Genomic DNA, 24,930 nt, shown 5'->3' on the forward strand with positions numbered 1-24,930 from the left:
GATGTCCTCGGCGATTAGCGAGAACTTGTATCTGATTTTAATGAGATTGAGGTAATCCAAGCATGGGATTAATCCTGTTTTCTTTATTTAAAGCATTAATTGTTTGTTGCTAAGCAAGTTTATCTCTGCAGCCATTGTAATATGCAGCTACCAGCCGATTCGTCTCGCATCAAAACACAGGCTGTTTATCGCAGGCAGATGACCAGGGAGTATGCTGATCACTGTGTCGGATTAACAAGACTGATTAATGAGTGATTTCGATAATTCGTTGCAAATTAGGTGTGTTGGAGTCAGAGTGTGAAACTGTCAGATTAACAGGTCTAAATAGCACTGATTTAATCGGTTCCCATCACTAGTGTCGGATAAAGCCGATTGTCGGATTAACGAGAGTCGGATTAACGAGACTTGACTGTATAGTGCTCTAAAATCTACGGATAATAATCAGGGAAATCAAGGATTCAAACCCCAAACAAAAGGGTGAGCGGGTATCTCAGGGACACAACAGTGATCCAGTTTTAGGCCTCAGTTCACCAATAGATGTATTCAGAGAAAGGGTTTGCCTTGACAGGGTTTCAATAAGATCCCATCATGTCAGCTGGATGTTGAAGGAAAAAACCCCAAGTGAAGCCAGTACATGTCTCAGTAGACTAACATCTATCTCTGAAATGAACATATTTTACAGAAAAAACAGTTGTTAAATTATAATTATAAAATATAATAAAACAGAGCCCAGAGACTTTCTTCATTTTCAGATAATAATCTAGACTTGCAAAACATTATAGACTTGCATGGGCTGTTTTGGATATATTTGTTTCAGGGTCTTTATGACAGACTAATGTCTTGACCACTTTAGTGAAACACATGGCCATGGGTATGGAGCTGATAAAGGTAGAAACAAAACCAGGCGAATCTAGGATTCGAACCACGATCATAGGTTTTGGGCATGCCCAAGGGATATAACTCTGTGTGCAGTGAATTATGGCGTCTTATATGATTTGGCCACCAGAGACCCCTGGAGGGGACCAGTAAGTCCAAAAACTTCCGACTTCCAATACAACAAAAAATGTCCCAGATAGGCATCAGTAGCTTGCGGCGTTTGATGCAGAGTGACACATGAGAGAACACATCATAATGTTGACATTAGATCACAAGTATTAAGTTACAGCCAGCTCTACCATCACGCAAACAACAGGCACAAGTCATTGATCTTCCATTCCAGCCATCATACAGATTGTCAACATGTCACTCTCCACCCATCACCCTCCAATCAGGTGTGACATCTCATGGGATGAACTGGAACACTAGAAGCCCTTCAGAATCAAGAACAGATCTGTGTTCTGACCTGGAACGTCCTTTTGTGGCAGAAGCTTATGGAAAGCATTAGTTGGGCATCATAAGTTTTGTAGTTTGGCGATAGTTTTTCCTACGTACTGTGGAACATTCTAAGGCAATAGAGCCATGACAGAGGAGCAAAGTAACGAGTGTCGTAAGTCTGTGGGTTGCAGGAACAGATTGTCGTAAGTCTGTTATTTCAGGAGCAGTTATGACTGACAAAAGATTTCGGTCTATGTTTTAACAGCGGAGTTATGACTGTTCCAGGAGCAGAGTTAAAATTGTCACAAGTCTATGTTTTAGGGTCAGAGTTATGACTGTCAAAAGTCTATGTTTTAAGGACAGAATTGTGACTCGCACTTCAAGATTTCACTTCGTGAAACAAGGTTTTAAGTAATACAACTTACAGACTGAAATGACAGACTTGAACTGTAATAACATCACAATGACATAATATCACTAATTAATCCCATCCACTGTTGCAGTTGGTGTAGAAGAACCACTACAGGAATATAATGGTCGTATCAAAGACATTTAGTTTCAGACTTGAAAAGTTTTGTGTAACACATTGCTTTCTTTGAATAATAAAGTCAGTTCTGGAACTTCAACATGTCTTTGGCAGTCTGAGTTATTCAAAGAAACTGAAATAGTATTTGTAATTGATGGGAGACAAAAATCTTGATATATCTGTTGTGGTCACGATCAGACAGCTAGGAAACAAAACCATGAAACATAGGAAATGTTTCGCTGAGTGGCCTGTTTTTCTCAATTGCATCACATAAAATGTAACTGTGGCTATCTCCATGGCAGTGTGGGAGGCACATCCAGACTGAGGCAAATCCAAAAGTCACTTGTCCTCATAGGTGCTTGCATCGTGGTGAAACCTTATAGACAGTAGATGCAAAGTTATACAAACATCCTCCCAACTTCCCAGATTTATCACGCCGATGTCTATATCTACCCTCTTATACATGCATTACAAAGGGCGCTGGCAATAATTAAGTATGTAGACTTGTCTGCCTTCAATAGACTTTCCAGGTGAGTTAGAACAATCATTTAAACCTATATTACCATATTAGAGTATAGTGCACATCCAAAAGAATAATGCGCACCCCCCTCCAGCGGATTCAGTATTTTGGAATTTTTTTTCTCCAAATATTATGCACAGAAAAAGATTACACCGTACCCCTTCAGCAAATTCCGGTAAACTATTTTTTTATCAGAACAATATATTCCAATATCATGTTATTTTAGTTGCAGCTTTAACTTAATATGTTTAAAATAATAAGGAGCATAGCACTTCAGAGCAGCTGATCGCTATTGCTGGTTATGGAACAATTTGACCAGTCACCGTCGAGGCTCCCGAGAAATACTTGTTGACATAGAATCGTCAAACTACAATAAATATGACACACTATTTCGCCAAAATTAATTAAAACAATATTAAAAGGAATTTTGAATAAAATTTATGAAGTCCAGATATACAATAAACACTTTTTATAACCAGACAGTGTAATTACATGATTAATTTGCGTACTTCAGAATGGATTTGTGACATGGTATTTCGGGTGTTACGTGCTCACAGCAATGTCTTTGCGTTGGTGGAAAAAACATCCAAACTCATTATGGCATGTATAATGCGCACCCCCTTCTACACAGCTGTGTGTTTTTTTAAAAAAGAGCATGCACTATACTCAAGAAAATGTAGTACAGTATGTCTGAAAATCATTGCGGCGTTCCATCCAGGTGACAAATATGTCTTCTGTTCTAGTTCTACTGGGCCCCGTTCCACAAAGCCATCTTAGCACTAAGGTGATTGGAACTCCCATACTTTAACACTGGCTTACGATAGTCGTAGCGCTAAGATCGCTTTGTGGAACAATGCCCTGGACTGAAATACAAGCCAGTCCTGACATAGAGATGGAATGAATGAAGAAGGTTTATGACTAGGTGCAATTACCGTATTCGACGTAATAAGCGCCCCGCTCCAATAAGCGCCAAAGGCGATATTTGCTAATATATTGGCAAGTGAACAATCCCAATTAGCACCCCTTCCAACTGATCAATGTACACAAGACTTATTTATTTGTGTATAATACACACTCGTGTGTTATATGCACCCTTAATTATGGGCAATTTAATTCTGGAAAAATATATCTGTCGTACATAAACATTTCAGGCTGTCAGCATAAACCTCAAAATTTATCTTTCAACTCTTTTTTTTTCACCAAAATAATATTCTAATAAGAGCCCCCTATTCCTAATTTTGAGAGCCCCCTGGGCGCTTATTACGTCGAATACAGTATTGCAATAGAGATGACAGATTGAAGAGTAGGACTGTATCCTATTTTGCTGGGCCCTCCTCCTTTTTTATGTGAAAAAAATTCATCCTTTCAATACATGTACCATTTTTTCATGACCATCCCCGGACCCCCATGTGAGGAAATAGGACTGTCAACAAGAAAAGGCCTTGTGTCAGCTGATTGCTTCGGAAGTTGTTGACAAGAAAGGTATCTCTAAATATATTGTCTGATATTAATTCTGTATGCATTTTACAAAACTGATAATAATTTTGGCTATTGGGTATAGTTAAACTTGAGCACATCATCGCCATCGCTGCCTTGTAAATAGTTCAGCTGATAAGTGTTTCATTTCCAGACCAGCTCCCCATGACAGGGTATAAATACCGTCATCATACTTAGTTATCGGAGTTAATGTATTAGCAGGAAGAGGATTTGGCTTGGGTATCACATTGCATCAAATATTTCCATCTCCATTTGTGCTTTCAATAGAAGTTTTAATGGGAAAACTTTCTTGATCATCATCATAGTTGTCTTAATGTAGTGAAAAAGCAATTCAAACAGGAGACATTTACACTGAAGAAATGTGGCTTGGTAGATGTTAATCTGAGCTGCATGATGTTTCTTGCAACTTTATCAAGGCCGAGGATGGAACACGCCACAACAGGTTAGAGAAGCTTGGCAGTACAGACACTGGCAGATACAGGAGATGGGGGTTCACCGGGGGACCCAGGGGTGGTGGGTGGTGGGTGGGTCCGGGGTGGGTGGCGCCCGGTGATCACTGGCAGAAAAAGGAGATGGGGGTTCAATGGTGGACCAAGGGGTGGGTGGGTGTTGAGTGGTGTTCACTGGTTGACCCAGGGGTGGCAGGTGGTGGGTGGTGGGTGGGTGGTGAGTTGGTGGTCAGTGTGTGGGTAGGTGGCGGTTGGTGATGACTGGTAGATACAGGGTGTGTGGGTTCACTGGAGGACCCAGGGGTGGCAGGTGGTGGGTGGTGGGTGGGTGGTGAGTTGGTGGTGATCACTCGCAGATACAGAAGATAGGGGTTCACTGGTAGACCAAGGGGTGGTGGGTGGGTGGTGAGTTGATGGTCAGTGGGTGGGTAGGTGGTGGGTGGCGGGTGGTGATGACTGGTAGAGACAGGGTGTGTCGGTTCACTGGAGGACCCTGGGTGGGTGGGTGGTGGTGTGTGTGTGGTGTGTGGGTGGTGATCACTGGTAGAGACAGGGTGTGTGGGTTCACTGGAGGACCTAGGGGTGGTGGTGGTGTGTGTGTGGTGTGTGGGTGGTGACCACTGGTAGAGACAGGGTGTGTGGGTTCACTGGAGGACCCAGGAGTGGGTGGTGGTGTGTGTGTGTGTGTGGTGTGTGGGTGGTGACCACTGGTAGAGACAGGGTGTGTGTGTTCACTGGTGGACCCAGGGGTGGTGGGTGGTGTGTGGTGGTGTGTGTGTGGTGTGTGGGTGGTGACCACTGGTAGAGCGAGGTGTGTGGGTTCACTGGAGGACCCAGGGGTGGTGGTGGTGGTGTGTGTGTGGTGTGTGGGTGGTGACCACTGGTAGAGACAGGGTGTGTGTGTTCACTGGAGGACCCAAGGGTGGTGTGTGGTGGTGTGTGGTGGTGTGTGGGTGGTGACCACTGGTAGAGACAGGGTGTGTGTGTTCACTGGTGGGTGGGGGTGTTGGGGGCAAAGTATGTATACAAAACAGTTCTGGGGCCTTGCAAAACATGACAAAGGCATTAAGACTATTGGTCCCATTGTTTAACACAGATTTACAATAGAGTTGCACTTCAATCGCAATATGCAAATGACTAATTGACATCACTTGGAACTGATGATGTCATATGCTTCTTCAACCACCACCCTGCTTAGACAAACATGACATTATCAAGAAATGTTAATAAGGCTGTGATTAGTTCAGACTATTCTTCAAATATCTTTTCACAATGTTTGCAACCAATCAGATTACAGCACACAATTTGATCAACACCTCAAGCTGCTGGATTACAGTGACACATAAATGACGCAAAGGGGGGCATGGGTGGCCCAGTCGTCTAAGGCGTCGCGATTCCCTGTGCAGAGTTGCGTCCCTTTGGGCATGCCAGAAACCTATGATCGTGGGTTCGAATCCCGGTTCGCCCCGATTATGTTTCTAGGTTTGTCAGCACCATACCTGTGCTCGTGGGTTTCACCGAAGTGGTAAACGTCTGAGATCTGCATCACTTCGGGCTTTCCCCCCACATTAAGCTGATACGCCGCGATATAACTGGAATACTGTTAAAAGCGGCGTTAAACCCAATTCACTCACTCACTCATGACGCGAAGTCTCTCCCTACTTTTACAAGTGATCCACTGGCCTGAGTGGTTTGGGTATTGGGTAATTAGTCATCTAAGCCTGCAATGCCAGTTAGAATATCCAGCCACATACCCTTATAACATAATCAATCATTTCCCCCAAAACAGACAACATATCTTCACCTTCTACACTGAACTGCTGCCTTGGAATTCAAAAATGAAACTGTATTTTAGTATACCGGTAATGTAAACACAAAAATGATCAAAAAGACACTGAACTGTTTGTTTGTTTGTTGTTATAGCAATATTCCAACTACATTGTATATGACGGATGTCTGTAAATAATCAAGTCTGGACCAGACAATCCAGTGATTGATATCATGAGCATCGATCCACGCAATTGGGATCGATGACATGCATCAACCAAGTCAGCGAGCCTGACCACCCGATCCTGTTAGTCGCCTTTTACGACAAGCATGGGTTGCTGAAGACCTATTCTACCCCGGAATCTTCACGGGACACTGAACTGTCATGACTTCAACTCTATTATGTGGTAATCCATAATTAATACAATTTTGCCCCTCTAACACGAACATAACTCCACAATTGAATTGACAAAAACATTGAAAGTCTGATATTTGCCTTACGGCAAAAAGACTGAGTCTGCTGGCCGAGCTCGGACACATTTGCTCCAGGTGGTGGCCATTATCTCTTCCAAACTGTATCCCCACGTTCAGATAGTTAGACCCCAGACTCGACATTTACATTGTCTGTATATTCCTGCCTCCAGGTTGAGCTCCAAACCAGGCACAAAGTCGTGTAAACATACTTTGTTCTTCAAAACCATTACCCCAGCCCTATAATGTTGATGCAGACAGCTCTAGGCGTGCACAGCCACGATTGAAAATGTCATCTCAATGACGCTGTAATGATGGACATTATTGAAACATGCATCAAACGTGCACTTCATCAAATGGCTGTGTTTATGCATCAAGGTTTAGAGTTTAGATAAATCAAGTCTAATTGTACAGTAGTCCGCCTCCTCATGATTTTTGTCAAATACCACGGATAGTTGATTTGAAAAATACTTAAAACACACGTTGTGAAGGTTATAACATGCCAAAAATATTGAACTTTCATCTGAAGAAATCCTGTATTTTGCTTTTCTTATTAGCTTTTATTATGTAAAGTAAATATCACTAACTTGTACTCCTAAACTGAGAGAGCACAAGATAGAGCAAGAAAACACATAAGATAAATTGTTTGACACAATGTCCATTTATTCTTAAGCTGTGCAATACTTGTTGGTCAAACAAAGGATATTCCAGCCAGCTTACTATATGATACCTGTTGACTTGGTGGTACCACTTCAAGTCTACACCAGAATATGTGCCTGGAGCATGGCCATTCATGAAACAGATTCTTGTAGAATGTCCGATAATTTATTGGAATGAAAACTTTATTACCGTATTCGACGTAATAAGCGCCCCGCTCTAATAAGCGCCCATGGCGATATTTGCTGAAATATTGGCTTGTGAACAATCCCAATTAGCACCCTTCCGATTGATCCATGTACACAAGACTTATATATTCGTGTATAATACGCACTCATGTGTTATATGCACCCTTAATTACGGGCAAATAAATTCTTGAAAAACATATCTGTTGTGTATAATACGCACAGACTTTTCTTTTGTATCATTTCTGGCTGTCAGCATAAACCACGAAATTTACGATCTTTCAACCCTTTCACCAAAATTATATTCTAATAAGAGCCCCCTATTTCTAATTTTGAAAGCGCCCTGGGCGCTTATTACGTCGAATACGGTATATCTGTTCAATGCAACATCCTGGCTATTTTAAAGCAACACTGTGCAGAATTTAATAACAGTGTTGAGAACTGCTCTGTTCTCACAGCACGAGAAGACATCACTAACACTGTTTGGCATTTGTTCACAATTTGTTCACAGATTCCAATGGCCCCCAAAATGACCCCAACACTGAAACAACAATGAATCACAAAAACACTATTTTTTCATTTTTATTCCATCGAAAGCAAACATGTGCGTTCTTTTGCATTCAATAGTTTAAGCTGCAGACCATCAAGACAAGTCTAACAAGTACTGCTTACACGGCAACATATTAAAATAAATATTTGAATTAGAAACAAAAAATCCATTTCTGTAAGTTTGCAACTTCGATATTGTTTGGACCAGTCGAAAGAGATAGGAGCATTTTAACCCTAACGCGTTGTCATTCATACCACCTATACCTGCAGGTATTTACTCATTTCTACATTCTAGCTCATCAACCGATATTCACTAATATATCCAAGTCAAAAAGAACCATTTCCCCAAAACAATCTTAAGTGGCATGAAGATCCAGTATATACTTCTATTCAGTTTAACCACCTCATGGGGTTATCATGCCAAGGAGATTTATGAGATAATCTGGCTGGTGATCTTTGACTGGGTTAATCTGCAGATGCTTACCTCATCCTGACTCTGACAGCTTCCGTTTCATTTCTTCTCGGATGTAAAAATATCCCGATGATACGAGCGGGGCTCAGGAAGAAAGCAGAGGAATATCCCAGGTCCTGGAATGGAGAAAGATCATTGTAAACTCGGCTCTGTCTAGTGATGACATATAACAACATGAAACATCGTGATCTGAAAATGCACATTGATAGATAACAAAGATGTAACAAGAAAATCCACTTATTGGTCTCAATGACTGATAGTGAAGTCAGGTAAAAAAACACCACAGCGATTACTACTCCTTCATTGTGAAGCCAGAACATATTCTACAATTTGGCGGTATTTGCCAGGCAGCAAGATCCAATGGTGGAGAGCGTCTGATTCAACAAAGTCAAGCGGTGAGGTAATTGATTGCGGGATTGCGAGGAGTGGAAGGGGATGGAGAGCCTGGATGATACGGGACGAGGGGAGGAGGTGTCCATGGTCATCAATAGCTGCTGAATTGATTGCAATTGATACTAATGATGGGCCCTTCCTGTGCAAATCACACACGCAGTTGGACAAATTCCCCACCCCATCATACAAACAATCCCTGCCCCTGTTTCTGGGCAGGCTCTCTTGGAATAAGCAGATGAAACAATTGTACATCATTTTCTTTCCAAATATGAAATTGATAGGGAAGTGATGTAGAAGTGCGACTGATATTTTCCACAATGCCGTCCTCCGACTGAGGAATTATCAGGCAATATTTTGTCAGTTATCTCTCAATTACATGGAAGCGCAGGTCAGTAACGCTGATGCTTGTACAGTCAGGGACAATGGTCTTGGTAAATAGCGACGTGAATTGTGGACACGCATCATGCGCACCTGCCTTAGAGCTATTTGCTCGGTGAGAACGATCCGCTGGAGAAAGTGACGACAACAAAGATTGGAACTGACAGAAACAACAGAGGCTGTTTCAGAAATTAACACAAATTACACAGTTAGCGGACAAAGTCAACAGTCAACGATGTGCCAGTCATGATGATAGAGAACGATTTTAGCTGAAGTGAGAGTTGATGGGATCAGGCAACTAGGACAATGCCATGCTCAATTAACCTTCCCAATATACTCAAAGTAACAATAATAAACTTCATACTTATACTCAAGGCCAATCCAAAGGTAGCTCTTAATTATAGATTCATAATAACTGAAAATTGATGATATACTACTCACAAAAAGTTAAGGACCACTGGATTCTTTCATATTACTATAGCTGATCAGTCATGGCACATCATCATCTATTGTAATTACATAAAGTAGCATGAAACAACAGGGTGTCCTGAACTTCCTGAGATTTTATTTATCCTCCAACATCATTCTTCCAGCTTTTTCTGTTTGTAGACAGTAATAAGCAGTGTCTTAGTGTAAAAAGAACTGCTAACAGGTTCAGGAGCAGAGCCATTAGTGATGTCATTTGATTGTGACGTCATGGTAACCAATGACGTCACAATGGTCTGCAAAGCATTGTGATGCAATTTCATTGAAGCGATATCTACAGTCTAGATATCGCTTGATCTCACCCAAGCAATATCTCCTGTGGGAGCCAGTTTTGGATGATAAATAGAGAATCTCACCCGAGTGTCTTTTGATATCAAATATATCAACACGAGTTGATAAAAGTGGAAAAACTCCGAGGCTTGCCGAGGATTTTTTTCCACTTTTATCGAGTGTTGATATATTTGATATCAAAAGACACAAGGGAGAGATTTTATTTATCATCTAACATCATTCTTCTAACTTTTTCAATTTGTAGAAAGTAATAAGCAGTGTCTTAAGTGTAAAAAGTACTGCTAACAGCTTCAGTAGCAGAGCCATTAGTGAAGTCATTTGATTGTGACGTCATGGTAACCAATGACGTCACAATGGTCTGCAAAGCATTGTGATGCAATTTCATTGAAGCGATATCTACAGTGCAGATATCGCTCGATCTCACCCAAGCAATATCTCCTGTGGGAGCCAGTTTTGGATGATAAAAAAGCATCTAAACCCTTTCCATAATCAAAATCTCTACTAAAATCAGAGTCTATTGTATGATTCCGACTATATCATGAGCATGTGTTTATGAATCACTATCAAACAGTGATGACACCAGGTGTTCGAGAAAAGTGAGCATATCCTTCCCCACCCATCAGAAACACAAAGACATGAAATACACAAAACAAAAATGGCCTTATGAATGGTATGAAAAATATATGACTTCACTGACTGATCAATCCGTGTTCACATCGATGAATGAATCAGGGAGTTTAGTCTCTCCATCATTCTCCATCCATCTACCTCTGTGGTATTATGAAAACCTAAATGATGCAGGTCCTGTTTTAAGATGGGTCATATTGAAAAAATATACCAAACGAAAGAACTGCGACTTTTACAGTATGTACTCTGGATAACAATCATTAACATGAATGTGTTGCTAAATATTTTAAGATACGGCAACACTTAAAGAGAACAAATATAGTATCTTTGCTTGGAATATGAAACATTGATGCATGACATTAATAGTCCATAGAGTGCAGGGTTCACGGGGTGCTCCAGACAGGGAGGATTAACTCTCTCACTTACATCAACTGAAAGTTCTGAATGTCAGCTATGGGAATTAATCAATATTACAGACATTTTAACTTATTTTTTTAAAACATGAAACAAAACTACAAACAAGGTTGGAAGTGAATATAGAGTAAAGCTGATGAGTGAATTCCATCTGTTGCCTATTCCCTGCCCTTACAGCGGAATCCATGAAGATTCGGGGTAGAATAGGTCTTCAGCAACCCATGCTTGCCGTAAAAGGCGACTATACTTGTCGTAAGAGGCAACTAACGGGATCGGGTGGTCAGGCTCACTGACTTGGTTGATGCATGTCATTGATCCCAATTGCGTGGATCGATGCTCATGATATTAATCTCTGGATTGTCTGGTCCAGACTTGATTATTTACAGACCGCCATCATATAGCTGGAATATTGCTGAATGTGACGTTAAACAACCAACCAACCAACCAACCAACCAACCAACCAACCAGCCAACCAACCTTACAAGGGAAAATATTGAAGGAGTTGGGTTTGATGCCGCTTTGAACAGCTCGTACATCCAGCTTGCATCAGTTATATCCTGGTATGTCAGCTTGAGGTGGGAGGAAGGCCTGGAGTGCTGAAGGTCTTGGTGAGCGAAATACGGTTGAACAGCTTGTTCAAGATTATAGCCCATTACAACGAGGTGCATGCTCGTGTGCTGTGTCTGTGTGTGTGGCTGCTTGTACTTGTCTGGAGTCATGCTGAGTTTGTAGTGCTAGCCCATGGGATACCACACAGGGATCGAACTCTCAACGTTCCACTCTCCAGGCAGATGCTCTATCCACTAAACCACGACGGCAATCTTGCAGGTCTTTGATGAGTTTGTGAGTGAGTTGGGTTTTAACGCTGCTTTTAACATTATTACAGTTATATCGCGGTGTGTCAGCTTAATGTGGGAGGAAAGCCCAAAGTGATGCACGTCTCAGACGTTTATTACTTCGGTGAAACCCATGAGCACGGGTATGGTGCTGACAAACCTAGAAACATAATCGGGGCAAACCAGGATTTGAACCCACAATCATAGGTTTCTAGCGTGCCAAAGGGATGAAGCTCTGCACAGCGAATTGCGGCGCCTTAGATGACTGGGCCACCCATGCCCCAAGGTCTTTGATGAAACTCAGAAGCATGTGAATGGTATCATAAGTAGAGTGGATTTTCATAAACAGGAGAGGTGCACTTTGTATTAAACATACAAGTGCTGGATGAATGCAGATAATCTGGTTATGTTAAAGCATTTCTCTAAATGGGTTGGTCATAGTGTTGTGATATGTCTTCCTGTATATACCTGATGGTCTATGAGACAGGATAATTTCTGTATTCTGATTTCTGCTACTGTACATTTTTTGTACTCTGATTTCCACCAGGGAACATTTCTGCTTTCTCAGATTTCAGACAGTGTATGTTACTGTATTCTGATTTCAGACGGTAGGTTACTGTATTCTGATTTCAGACGGTATGTTACTGTATTCTGATTTCAGACAGGGTACATTTCTGCTTTCAGATTTCAGACAGTGGATGTTACTGTATTCTGATTTCAGACGGTAGGTTACTGTATTCTGATTTCAGACGGTATGTTACTGTATTCTGATTTCAGACAGGGTACATTTCTGCTTTCAGATTTCAGACAGTGGATGTTACTGTATTCTGATTTCAGACGGTAGGTTACTGTATTCTGATTTCAGACGGTATGTTACTGTATTCTGATTTCAGACAGGGTACATTTCTGCTTTCAGATTTCAGACAGTGTATGTTACTGTATTCTTATTTCAGACAGTGTATGTTACTGTTTTCTGATTTCAGACAGGGTATGTTCCTGTATTCTGATTTCAGACAGTGTATGTTCCTGTCTCTGATTTCAGACAGGGTATGTTACTGTTTTCTGATTTCAGACAGTGTATGTTACTGTTTTCTGATTTCAGACAGGGTACATTTCTGCTTTCTGATTTCAGACTGGGTATGTTACTGTATTCTGATTTCAGACAGGGTATGTTTCTGTATTCTGATTTCAGACAGCGTATGTTACTGTATTCTGATTTCAGACAGGGTACATTTCTGCTTTCAGATTTCAGACTGGGTATGTTTCTGTATTCTGATTTCAGACAGGGTATGTTACTGTATTGTGATTTCAAACAGGGTATATTTCTGAAATCTGATTTCCACCAGGGTATGTTTCTGTTTTCAGATTTCAGACAGGGTATGTTACTGTATTCTGATTTCTGCAGCACCCTACATGACTATGACCCCTCCAGTGACACTTGCAATGTATGACATAAAATGCTGACATCGAAAAAACTTTTGACAGTTAATTCACATCAACCACGCGCAGACATGACCGAGTGTGTAGGACAAGAGGAGCACAAGATAAAAAGCGAAGAATGACAATAGCAGAAAGTAGACATGTACGATGTATCAACAATATTGATTGTGCCGATGTGGAGGGTGACACACATTCCCTCACACTGACCGGAATCGGCTCCACAGCGTCAGTCTCACAAAACGTCCAAACACAATGAGTTACTGAGTTTGGTTTTACACCACTTTTAGCAATATTCCAGCAATATCACGGCGGGGAACAACAGAAATGGGCTTCACACATTGTACCCATGTCGGGAATTGAACCTGGGTCTTCGGTTTGACGAGCGAATGCTTTAACCACTAGGCTACCCGACCACCCCTCCAAACACAAGCTCAGCTAGGAGTTCTCATCTCAGATGTAACAACACTTCCGCCTGTATGTCTCTGTTGTCTTAGGTGGGCTGAAATAGGGCTTAACGATGTGTCTTAAATTAGGTCTAAGATTTTGGGCCTTAAGTCATTAGGCAATGAGGTCTAGGGCCTTAAGTCAGTAGGCAGTGAGATATAGAGTCTAGTCAGTAGGCAGTAAATATTTTATCAAGTCATTACCAAACAGTTTAGACTGCCTACAGTATGAAATGCCTTGAGGGACAATAAGAATGAGTTTATATTTGTCTGCTTAGCGTTTTTCAACGTTTATGATTTTGCAAATTCTTATTCTATATTAAGCATAGACTAACACTTTGTCAATGAAAACATGTCTTTAAAACAATAAAAATATTTTTTCGAAAGAACCCTTCCTCTTCTGCTGTGGAATCAAGCAAACTAGACTTGGTTAGTTTGATCTAGACTTGCCTAGGCTTTTATAAAAAAAATACCTCAAAAATATAAATTTCACAGTCATGTTGCAGGGCTATATTAAGCAGTATTTCAGTGTCTTTTGACAATAATCTTTGGTAGTGTGCCCTACATTTATACTTATGTTAGTGACCCGCAAAGATCCGGGGTAGAACAGGTCTTCAGCAACCAATGCTTGCCTTAAAAAGCGACTGACGGGTTCAGGTGGTCAGACTCGCTGACTTGGTTGATGCATGTCATCGTATCCCAATTGCGTGGATCAATGCTCATGATGTTAATTACTGGATTGTCTGGTCCAGACTCGATTATTTACAGACCGCCATCATATAGCTGGAATATTGCTGAGTGCGGTGTTAAACAACAAACAAACAAACAAAACTTATGTAAGTGTTTTAAACTAGCTATATAAAGTCTGACCTCTGTGAATGCATGACTTAGTTTAATAGACTGCTAGAATGGAGCATTCTCCATTGCAATATTACATATAGAGAACTTCTCAAAAAAACTTAAACAAGCAATAAAAAATTAACATTGGGAACTGGGACTGCTTTTGTCTACATAGCCTGAGACCTCTTGCATTGTTTCTGCTTTGCTGGTCTTCTATCATGGTTTGTGCCGTTAATGCCTTGATGTTGTGTCTACCTGTTTCTGGCCTTGCTCCATAACAGTTCTTGGCTGTTTCATCTTCAATGCTTCCACTTAGGTTAGCCTTAATTGTTCTGTTATTGACACAGCATTGTCTTTGTGACAAAGTACATTGTTAAAACTCATTGTCTCCACATCATCACAGACTTGACTCAATGTTTGTACAACAAAGACCACTGTTGCTGAATGGTTGCAGTAGTCTTCCACAGAAAAGGTTTCCCCAGTGACCTTTGCTTGTAGTATGAGGTGACCAAATGGGTATTAGGCTTGGTGCCTTGGTTGATTACAAGTCATCGTACCCTGATAATTGGTATTTATCATTCCAACAAGCTAAAACAGAATCAGACCCTTCCCGAACCTTTTCATGAATGATCCAAAGCTTGCCCATCAGAAACACGTATCATGAACCATTTTAAATCCAGATTCGGACAGTTTATCTATCTCAATTACGAAGTTATGAGCACTGATTTAATGACCTTGACCTCCAATCTCCGCCATGAACTGCTTAAACAGAGGTCACCCGAGAATTGATACAATGAGATCATGTGCACCAAGTTTCAACAAATTCCATTTGCATATAGTCCTGTAAACAAGCTTTTCAGACACATAGTTCACTCTGGTTGACCTTGACCTTGACCTTGACCTTGTCATCCCTTGCCATCAAATCATCCATCAGAAAACTTCTTCCAGCTTTGCCTCCATATTGCCACTACATCTTGCAATGTATAAGTATGGGTCAGCAGGGGGCTCGGATTGTTAAAGACATAATTCTTATTTGGTCACTGTTTGTTTCAAGACATACCAAAATAAATTCTGAAAGGAAGAGATTATTTTTCTTGCAATATATATCTGATGCAGGTGGAAAGCATGACCTTTGAACAGTATTGTGTGTAGAACCCTGTTGGGGCAGAGATTTGCTTTTGCAGTATTTTCGAGAACAACTTATTTGAAATAAATAAATTCCATCCCCTCAAGAAGGCGAAATGGTTGTTCCCTATTGTTTAATGTAATAGCCCATCATTGATTCATGCCCTTCACTACTTGTGTGTGGTCCTCGTTGTTGTATCATTCCCTCTTGATTGTTTCTTTACATGCTTGACAAAAAAACTGATAATTGACCCAACCTTTCTCCCTGCCCACGATCTATCATGCCAGAGTGTCATATACATGTCGTCCCGAGTTAGCAACCTCAACAACTTAGCCAATCACATCAACTAAACATCTATTTCTCCTGAAACATGTATACCACACAGATACAATGACGTTCCAAGCATGTAAGTTCTGAGGGAATTTCAAATGGCAACTGCTGTTAATTAAACCTGGCTCCCAAAGGGTTAACAATGAAACCCACTTGTGGGCACCGCCAGTCACAACAGCTAACAGGCCATAAGGTCTTTCAAGTGTTTCTAACATTTTCATTTCTTTGAGCACGTGAGGTTGCGATACATTATGCTTCACTTCAGCAGTATAACCTTCACTCCCAATGGTGGTCATTCTGATGGATATCCAGTCATTCCCAAGTACTGCTACATTGTCATTAAGAGCGAAAATATCAAAGAAAATGTGTTTATTGCACTGTTGACGGCCTGCCTGGTTATTGTTCTCATGTGGAGTACAGCGGTTCTTTATGCACATATGGCAATGAACTGGTTTCCATGGGAGACCATTGCGGCCATTTCTCTGCCTTTCAAGATCTTACATAGTATTTTTTCATCTTTTTACTTGCACTTTGACAACCCAAGATTAGTTACTATGGTAACATGCAGTGAAGTCCAAACAATAATATTTGGACATTTCAATTTATCTTTTGATTATTTTATTCTTTTCTGACAGATTTCACAGTTCTTGGTTCAGATGCAGACATCATGACACTGTCAATCAACTGAAGAAATATACAACCTTAATCAATAATGTTCAATGTTACCAAACAGTATGTGCCTCCAGCGACTGAGTCAAGCAAACTGCCAATGTCTCAATAAATATATAGGGGGCATGGGTGGCCCAGTCGTCTAAGGCACCGCGATTCACTATGTTCGAATCCCGGTTCGCCCCGATTATGTTTCTTGGTTTGTAAGCACCATACCCGTGGTCGTGGGTTTCACCGAAGTGGTAAATATCTGAGACCTGCATCACTTCGGGCTTTCCTCCCACATTAAGCTGACACGCCACGATATAACTGGAATACTGTTAAAAGTGGTGTTAAACCCAACTCACTCACTCACTCCTTATAGCAGACAAACCTAGAAACATAAACGGGGCAAACCAGGATTTGAACCCACAATCATAGGTTTCTGGTGTGCCCAAGGGACGCAACTCTGCACAGAGAATCGCGGCACCTTAGACAACTGGGCCACCCATGCCCCTCAACTATAAGGACTGACTGACTGACTGAGTATGGTTTTACGCCGCTTTTAGCAATATTCCAGCAATATCACGGCGGGGGACACCAGAAATGGGCTTCACACATTGTACCCATGTCGGGAATCGAACCCGGGTCTTCGGCGTGACGAGCGAACGCTTTAACCACTGGGCTACCCGACCGCCCCTCAACTATAAGGAAGCTAGAATCCATATCATGTTTCTGTACACATATGTGAAATCAAATGATCAGAAATATGACACAAAGTAGAAACAATTTAGAAATGCAGTGATAAAGCATCATTCAGACAGAGCAATACAGGCATTTGGGTCAAATTACAGAATGGTCGGAGAATAATACCTAAAAGCGTGATAATATGCATGACTACCCTCCCAGATATTTTTAAGCATCTGACATCTGATATTCAGGGGAATGTCATTGTGTTAGAGGCAGTAGGGGCAGAATTTGTTTTCTGCCATGGATCTCGACTCAAAACATATATTTTTTGGACCACAACACATTTTTTTTGGACAACCACTGAACGATTACTTTTGTGTGTGAAAAACCTGAGGCTCTTTTTCCAGCATTTTCGAAAACAAACTATTTAAAAAAAAATCATCATCCACCCCCACTACCCCGGAATGGTCATTCTGTTTGTGAGTTCACACTTCAAGGTAGTCATGTGACACCAATTTTATTCCTTATTTAATAGATTCCTTGAACCAAAACTCAGCAGAGAAAAAACAAGTGTGGCTAATCTCGTACCTAACAACCACAATATATCGCACAATTTACAACATGCTACCAGACAACAAGGCAAAAAATGTCTGTCTAATGGTTTTGTTGCTCTCATACCAAGCAGAAAGATGAGAAAAAAACGCACAAGGCTTGAGATGTTGAACAGTTTACGTCTTGCTACAGTTTATCTAGAGCAGTCATTGACTGTCGATTGAAACAGACTAATGCCACCTCACCACTCAACTACCTATCTATGTGGAATTCATCAATAACACTTTCGAGTTTTTTTTGTTCTACTTTCCACTGAATGATCACATTAATGGGTTAAGCAGGGTGCTCTACAGAGTACTGGAATAGGTACGAGGGGCTGGAGAGATTCTTGAGGACCTTCTCCACCAGGATCACTCAGTGTAATCCACTTCACCAGCTATTAACCCGTGCAGAAACTACAAAAAATCTTTATCTACTCGGAGGTCAGCTTAAATGTATCGTAGAATGTTAAATGTTGTTTTTTCTGGGAAGTGCAGTGATTGGCATCTAAGGGGATGCAATTGGAACTATTTCCTGGCTTTGTTCTGTCGTGACATTTGAATGATTTTTTTCAGGAACTGATTGGAACATGAAGATTGAACAAAAAAAAAAATATGTACATCGTTTAACAAGGATATCCTGACATTCATACAAATGATACAACATGGTTAATATAAACAGTGAAAGAAACACATATGAGAAATTGAACAGTTTATTTTTTTCACTGAAATGTTCTATTTAAGGCGGACAAGGTTAATTCCAATGTCACTTGCATCAAATCTGTGGGTGAGTGAGTGAGTGAGTGAGTGAGTGAGTGAGTGAGTGAGTGAGTGAGTGAGTGAGTGAGTGAGGGGGGTTTAACACTGCTTTTAACAGTATTCCAGTTATATCGCAGCGTGTCAGCTTAATGTGGGAGGAAAGCCCCAAGTGATGCAGGTCTCAGACGTTTGCCACTTCAGTGAAACCCACAAGCACGGGTATGGTGCTGACAAACCAAGAAACATAATTGGGGTGAACCGGGATTCGATCCCACAGTCATAGGTTTCTGGTGTGCCCAGGGGACGCAACTCTGCACAGCAAATGGTGCTGACAAACCTAGAAACATAATCGGAGCGAACCGGGATTCGAACCCACAGTCATAGGTTTCTGGCCTGCCCAAGGGATGCAACTCTGCACAGCGAATCACGGTGCCTTAGATGACTGGGCCACCCTGCCCCCGTATCAATCAAGATACAGACTTGGGCTTTAAATGGTAATTTCGTCAAAGTATTGGGCGGATTCAACTTGTGCATCGACCTGAAGACACAGATATATAGATATATATGTATGTATGTATGTACTGGTGACCTTTACTAATCGTTGTGATTAGGACAATTCCATTAATTAATTGCCTACAGAATGAACCATGAGCAGTAGACTTGGAACTGCCAATCAGAAGGTGATGAGGTCCCTAGGGAACAGTTTATATACCTGTAATTGGCGGAATCCTCTACTTCTTGTTTGCATTATTGTCTTCAAAATGTACAAATGTCCTTACAAAGAAATATCAGAGTAGTATTTGTGTGCTTTGATTGTGGTTTAATGCTGCACTCCACAATATTTCAGGTATACGGATCACTTACCCCTTGTCTGCAATATGTTAATTGTACAAATGTCAATTCAGGTAAGTATCAGGAAAGGACTTGTTTGGTCTGTTTGTTGTACACAGGTCAGGGTATAATCACACACGACAGGCAGGCCAACAGCTGGACATGATAGCATCACCAATGTCCCACACGGAAATTACCCTCTCCGTAAATAAAAGCAGAAGAAATAAATTCCACTGTCAAAAGAAATCTTTGCTTAAAGCATTGTTCATTGTTGGATTAATTAAGTAACCTGTTCATTTGAACCAAAGTGAACCACTCTCCTGTAAAATAAAGTGACCTGTCCATGTGAACCAAAGTGAACCACTCTCCTGTAAAATTAAGTGACCTGCGTTTTGAACCAAAGTGAACCATTCTCCTGTAAAATTAAGTGACCTTTCCATGTGAACCAAAGTGAACCACTCTCCTGTAAAATTAAGTGACCTGTCCATTTGAACCAAAGTGAACCACTCTCCTGTAAAATTAAGTGACCTGTCCATGTGAACCACAGTGAACCACTATCAGTGATTACATGTCAGTTTGTTTTGTTCAAGATGTTACATTGAGGTCAGACCAGTCCACATCTGATGACTCCTTGCAGTCACAGTCCAGATTTAATCACAAGGACAACTAATCACGCCACAATGACTGATGTGTTCACCACATTGAAATTCATATCAGATGATTCCAGCAAGAAACCATTTGCTGGAATCCCTCACAAATTCCTACTGTAACCGGTCATGCAATTTTGATGTGGAAAAAAATTCTCAAACGTGAAAGATTTATTTCTGGATGAGTCCGTGTAATTGCTATTGTTTCGCAGTGCAAGCATGATTAGACCCACGGGGCAGATGTTCCGGAGTGTATCAGGTACGTCATGTGATCTGGGTTAAATGGCACACGAACAAACCAGCTACCTCCCAACATGGCCAAGAAGTCACCAGTATCTGTCAGAAGCTGTCTATAATAAACTGAGAAGATTCAGCTGGCAAATTACTCCATCACCACAATTTCTTTCCTAAGTCCAACATGTACTTCTGTGACACTTTGGTGAGTGAATTGGGTATGCTTTTGGGAATCCTTGGTATTCCATGAATTAACAATTGATAATGATTGCACTCAGATAAAATAAACATGCTCTTGTTAAGAAGTTAATATGAGCTGCTAAACAAATAAGAGGTCAAAATAAATGTATTAGAATACACATTTTACTCCTCTTAAAAATTCATTTGTGCAGCCTATTTTGTAGAATATGATGTTTCGGTACTTTAATACTGACAACGGGACTTATCAAGAAGAAGTAAAGCTGTATACGGTGAAACCTGTGGAAAAGCTGCTTTCCTCACGACTACTTTTGAGAATTTTGAAGCCACATTTCTTCCAGATGACGTGACCCAGTGGTTAAAGCGTATTCTCATCACACTGAAAGTCTGGGTTCCATTTTCACAGAGGTTCAAGGAATGAAGCCCGTTTCTGGCATCCCCGGCCATGATATTACTGGAATATCGTTAAAAGTGGCATAAAACCCAACTCACTTATTCTTCAGTTTTACCCAAAATACATGAGCACAATGGTTTGATCCATGAAGAAAATGATATATAAAACAATGGATGAAAATGATATCTAATTTGATTTGAAATTAATTGATATACTCAATTTGTTGCCTGAATAGCCGAGGAGATTAAGACTAGATTATCTCCCGACATGGCAGTGTGTCCAACCACATTCATGCATAATATGAACGTTTCCGACTGTTGCGAAACATCAATCTCTCCTATCGGGAAGGGGAATGTGCAAAGCTGGACATCAAAGTGGATCTGGTTTACATCATGTATGGAAGTGTCTCCGATTACCATAGATTTTCGCATAGAAACATTTGTTACCTCAAATGGTGATAACATAAATAAGGAATTTGCAACACAAACTGATTTCTGAGGAAAAAATTCAATCATGGTTCTGGGAAACACGTTGTATATTTGATGCCTGATATTTCAGAATTTTTTTTTTTGCCTAAATCCATTTAGATTTCTTGTAAATTTAAATTCGATACAAGTGAGTCATTTAAAAGGTATGATAACTTGATAATGTAAATGTATATCATGTTACCCATTCCCCAAATGTCATTATGCACACTGAATATCACAAGATGATTTCATCAGAGTACAGGGTGCATGGAGGTTGTGCCTGAATAGCTCTACCTACTTCAGGGGGCACGGGTGGCCCAGTGATCTAAGGCGCTGTGATTCGCTGTGCAGGGTTTCGTCCCCTGGGCAAGCCAGAAACCTATGATTGTGGGTTCGAATCCCGGTTCGCCGCAATTATGTTTCTAGGTTTGTCAGCACCATACCCGTGCTCGTGGGTTTCACCGAAGTGGTAAACGTCTGAGACCTGCATCACTTGGGGCTTTCCTCCCACATAAAGCTGACACGCCGCGATATAACTGGAATACTGTTAAAAGCGGCGTTAAACCCAACTCACTCACTCTACCTACTTCAAGGCTAAAAATCAGTGGTTTGTTTGTTTGTTTGTTTGTTTGTCATTAACGCTGCGCTCAGCAATATTCCAGCTATATGATGGCGGTCTGTAAATAAACGAGTTTGGACCAGACAATCCAGTGATTGACATCATGAACATCGATCCACGAAATTGGGATATGATGACATGCATCAACCAAGTCAGAGAGCCTGACCACCCGATCCCGTGAGTCGCCTCTTACGACAAGCATAGTCGCCTTTTACGGCAGGCATGGGTTGCTGAAGACCTATTCTACCCCGGATCTTCACGGGTCTAAAATCAGTGGTAGCAAGTTGCAAACTATCAGCTCAACATGTGTTTTATGTCCACAATAAGAACACATTTGGAAGCAGGTGTTTGTGAGTGAGTGAGTGAGTGAGTTTGGTTTTACGCCGCTTTTAGCAATATTCCAGCAATATCACGGCGGGGGACACCAGAAATGGGCTTCACACATTGTACCCATGTCGGGAATCGAACCCGGATCTTCGGCGTGACGAGCGAACGCTTTAACCACTAGGCTACCCGACCGCCCCTGCAGGTGTTTGTGACACAACACAATCTAAAAAGCGTTTTTTAATATTTTATTTGAACTTTGTGAGTACAATGTTTATGAACTTAATTTTTGTTTTGTGATTATTTTCCGTAATCAAACAATTCAAGGTATTTGGGTATTTAGTGAGTGAGTATGGTTTTATGCCGCTTTTAGCAACATTCCAGCAATATCACGGTGGGGGACACCAGAAATGGACTTCACACATTGTACCAATGTCGGGAATCAAACCCAGGTCTTCGGCGTGACCAGCGAACGCTTTAACCACAAGGCTACCCCACCACCCTTTATTTGGGTAATTAACTGTGGGCAGATGAAGCATGAATGTTTGGGAGGCTACTTATATGGTGTGTTTCATTAAGGAAGGAGCGATGGAAACACACACAGACATTTTCTTCATCTGCAGGTACCAGAGGCAATAAGTGAATTGAGGTTGGTTGCTGGGAAGTGAGGACGGGTGGGGGTGGGGGATGGGGGTGGAGAAAATGATAAATATATAATGGCCTTATGGTTCTATTTAAACAAAATAGTATCGTCATGTTTCAATTTCACTACAACGAAATGAATGCTGTAATGAAACAACCGCTAATCTGGTAAACAGCTCTTTACTTTGACTGCATTATTCCCCTATTATTATATGACCATTTTTAAAATCAAGACATTTTTGTAAATATAGAAATATATCAAAATGTTCATAAGACTAAAAATAACATACCTTACAATAAGGGAAATGGTCTTACATCAAAATATTCATAAGACTAAAAATAATTTACCTTGCAATAAGGGAAATGGTCTTACATCAAAATATTCATAAGACTAAAAATAATTTACCTTGCAATAAGGGAAATGGTCTTACATCAAAATATTCATAAGACTAAAAATAATTTACCTTGCAATAAGGGAAATAGTCAAATATTCATAAGACTAAAAATAATTTACCTTGCAATAAGGGAAATAGTCTTACATCAAAATATTCATAAGACTAAAAATAATTTACCTTGCAATAAGGGAAATGGTCTTACATCAAAATATTCATAAGACTAAAAATAATTTACCTTGCAATAAGGGAAATAGTCAAATATTCATAAGACTAAAAATAATTTACCTTGCAATAAGGGAAATAGTCTTACATCAAAATATTCATAAGACTAAAAATAATTTACCTTGCAATAAGGGAAATGGTCTTACATCAAAATATTCATAAGACTAAAAATATTTTACCTTGCAATAAGGGAAATGGTCTTACATCAAAATATTCATAAGACTAAAAATATTTTACCTTGCAATAAGGGATTCAGTTTCATCAAACATACTACGAAAAAATAAGTTAAAGAACCCCCATTGATTCACATGACAATAGTTAATCTATCATGGCTTGTGGGTATCGAACACACACTCCTCCAATTGTGGGTGTTCCTTAACATGTTTTGAGTAGTATATATAAGAGCTACAACTAAACACTCTTATTAATAATGTTTATAGACACTGCTAATGGAGTCCCCTCAAGACAGTGGTCTCAGAATGTACATTAGCTAAATCACTGCCAAAACAATGGCAGAAGATTCTTTAATGCTCATGATGGCATGGTATACAAGCAATATACTTCTCATAGCATTAATTGTGGAGAAGGTACTTCTGTTGTCTTTGATGCAAAGATTCCTTCCACAAGCCATATACATAATCTATCAGCATTATCCAACCTTAGAAAAATCAGGAAGAGTTGTAGTCACAATGAGAGATCTAAAGTGGATCTAATTTTGCGATCAACCTATTTTTCTTTGATATTCAAAGCAGATAACCTCTGATTATTGAAAAGTACAGCTGATGTTCAGTGGAAGTTGGTTGGTTGGTTGGTTTGTTTGTTGTTTAACGCCGCACTCGGCAATATTCCAGCTATATGATGGCGGTCTGTAAATAATTGAATCTGGACCAGACAATCCATTGATTAATATCATGAGCATCGATCCACACAATTTAGATCAATGACATGCATCAACCAAGTCAGCGCGCCTGACCACCCGATCCTGTTAGTCACCTTTTACGACAAGCATAGTCACCTTTTACGGCAGGCATGGGTTGCTGAAGACCTTTTCTACCCCGGATCTTCACGGTCTCAGTGGAAGTGGAAGAGATCAGTCATTAGATTGTGACATCATGAAATCAGATGACATCACATACACCCAACCACACGTCCTTTCCCGCAACCCGAAAACCATTTTACAAACAGAACCATATTCCACTGACCACAATATGTTACGTGGAATAAGTTTCGCTTAAAGTACATGGAAGGTTGAACTAATA

The 24,930-nt window shown here is 40.5% G+C and overlaps 1 protein-coding gene across 1 annotated transcript in view; it reads right to left on the bottom strand.

Annotated features, from left to right (window-relative positions):
- The window catches only part of LOC124148741 (alpha-mannosidase 2x-like), a 120,465-nt gene that overhangs the window by 65,701 nt on the left and 29,834 nt on the right, over positions 1-24,930 (bottom strand). Inside the window, exon 2 of the mRNA XM_048403095.1 lies at positions 8,420-8,523. The gene's annotated coding sequence lies outside the window, so the exon portion shown is untranslated. The remainder of the gene's footprint in view (positions 1-8,419; positions 8,524-24,930) is intronic.

The sequence above is a fragment of the Haliotis rufescens genome, unplaced genomic scaffold, assembly GCF_023055435.1.
Source record: "Haliotis rufescens isolate VD_foot unplaced genomic scaffold, xgHalRufe1.0.p SCAF_3, whole genome shotgun sequence".
In the NCBI taxonomy this organism is placed as follows: Eukaryota; Metazoa; Mollusca; class Gastropoda; order Lepetellida; family Haliotidae; genus Haliotis; species Haliotis rufescens.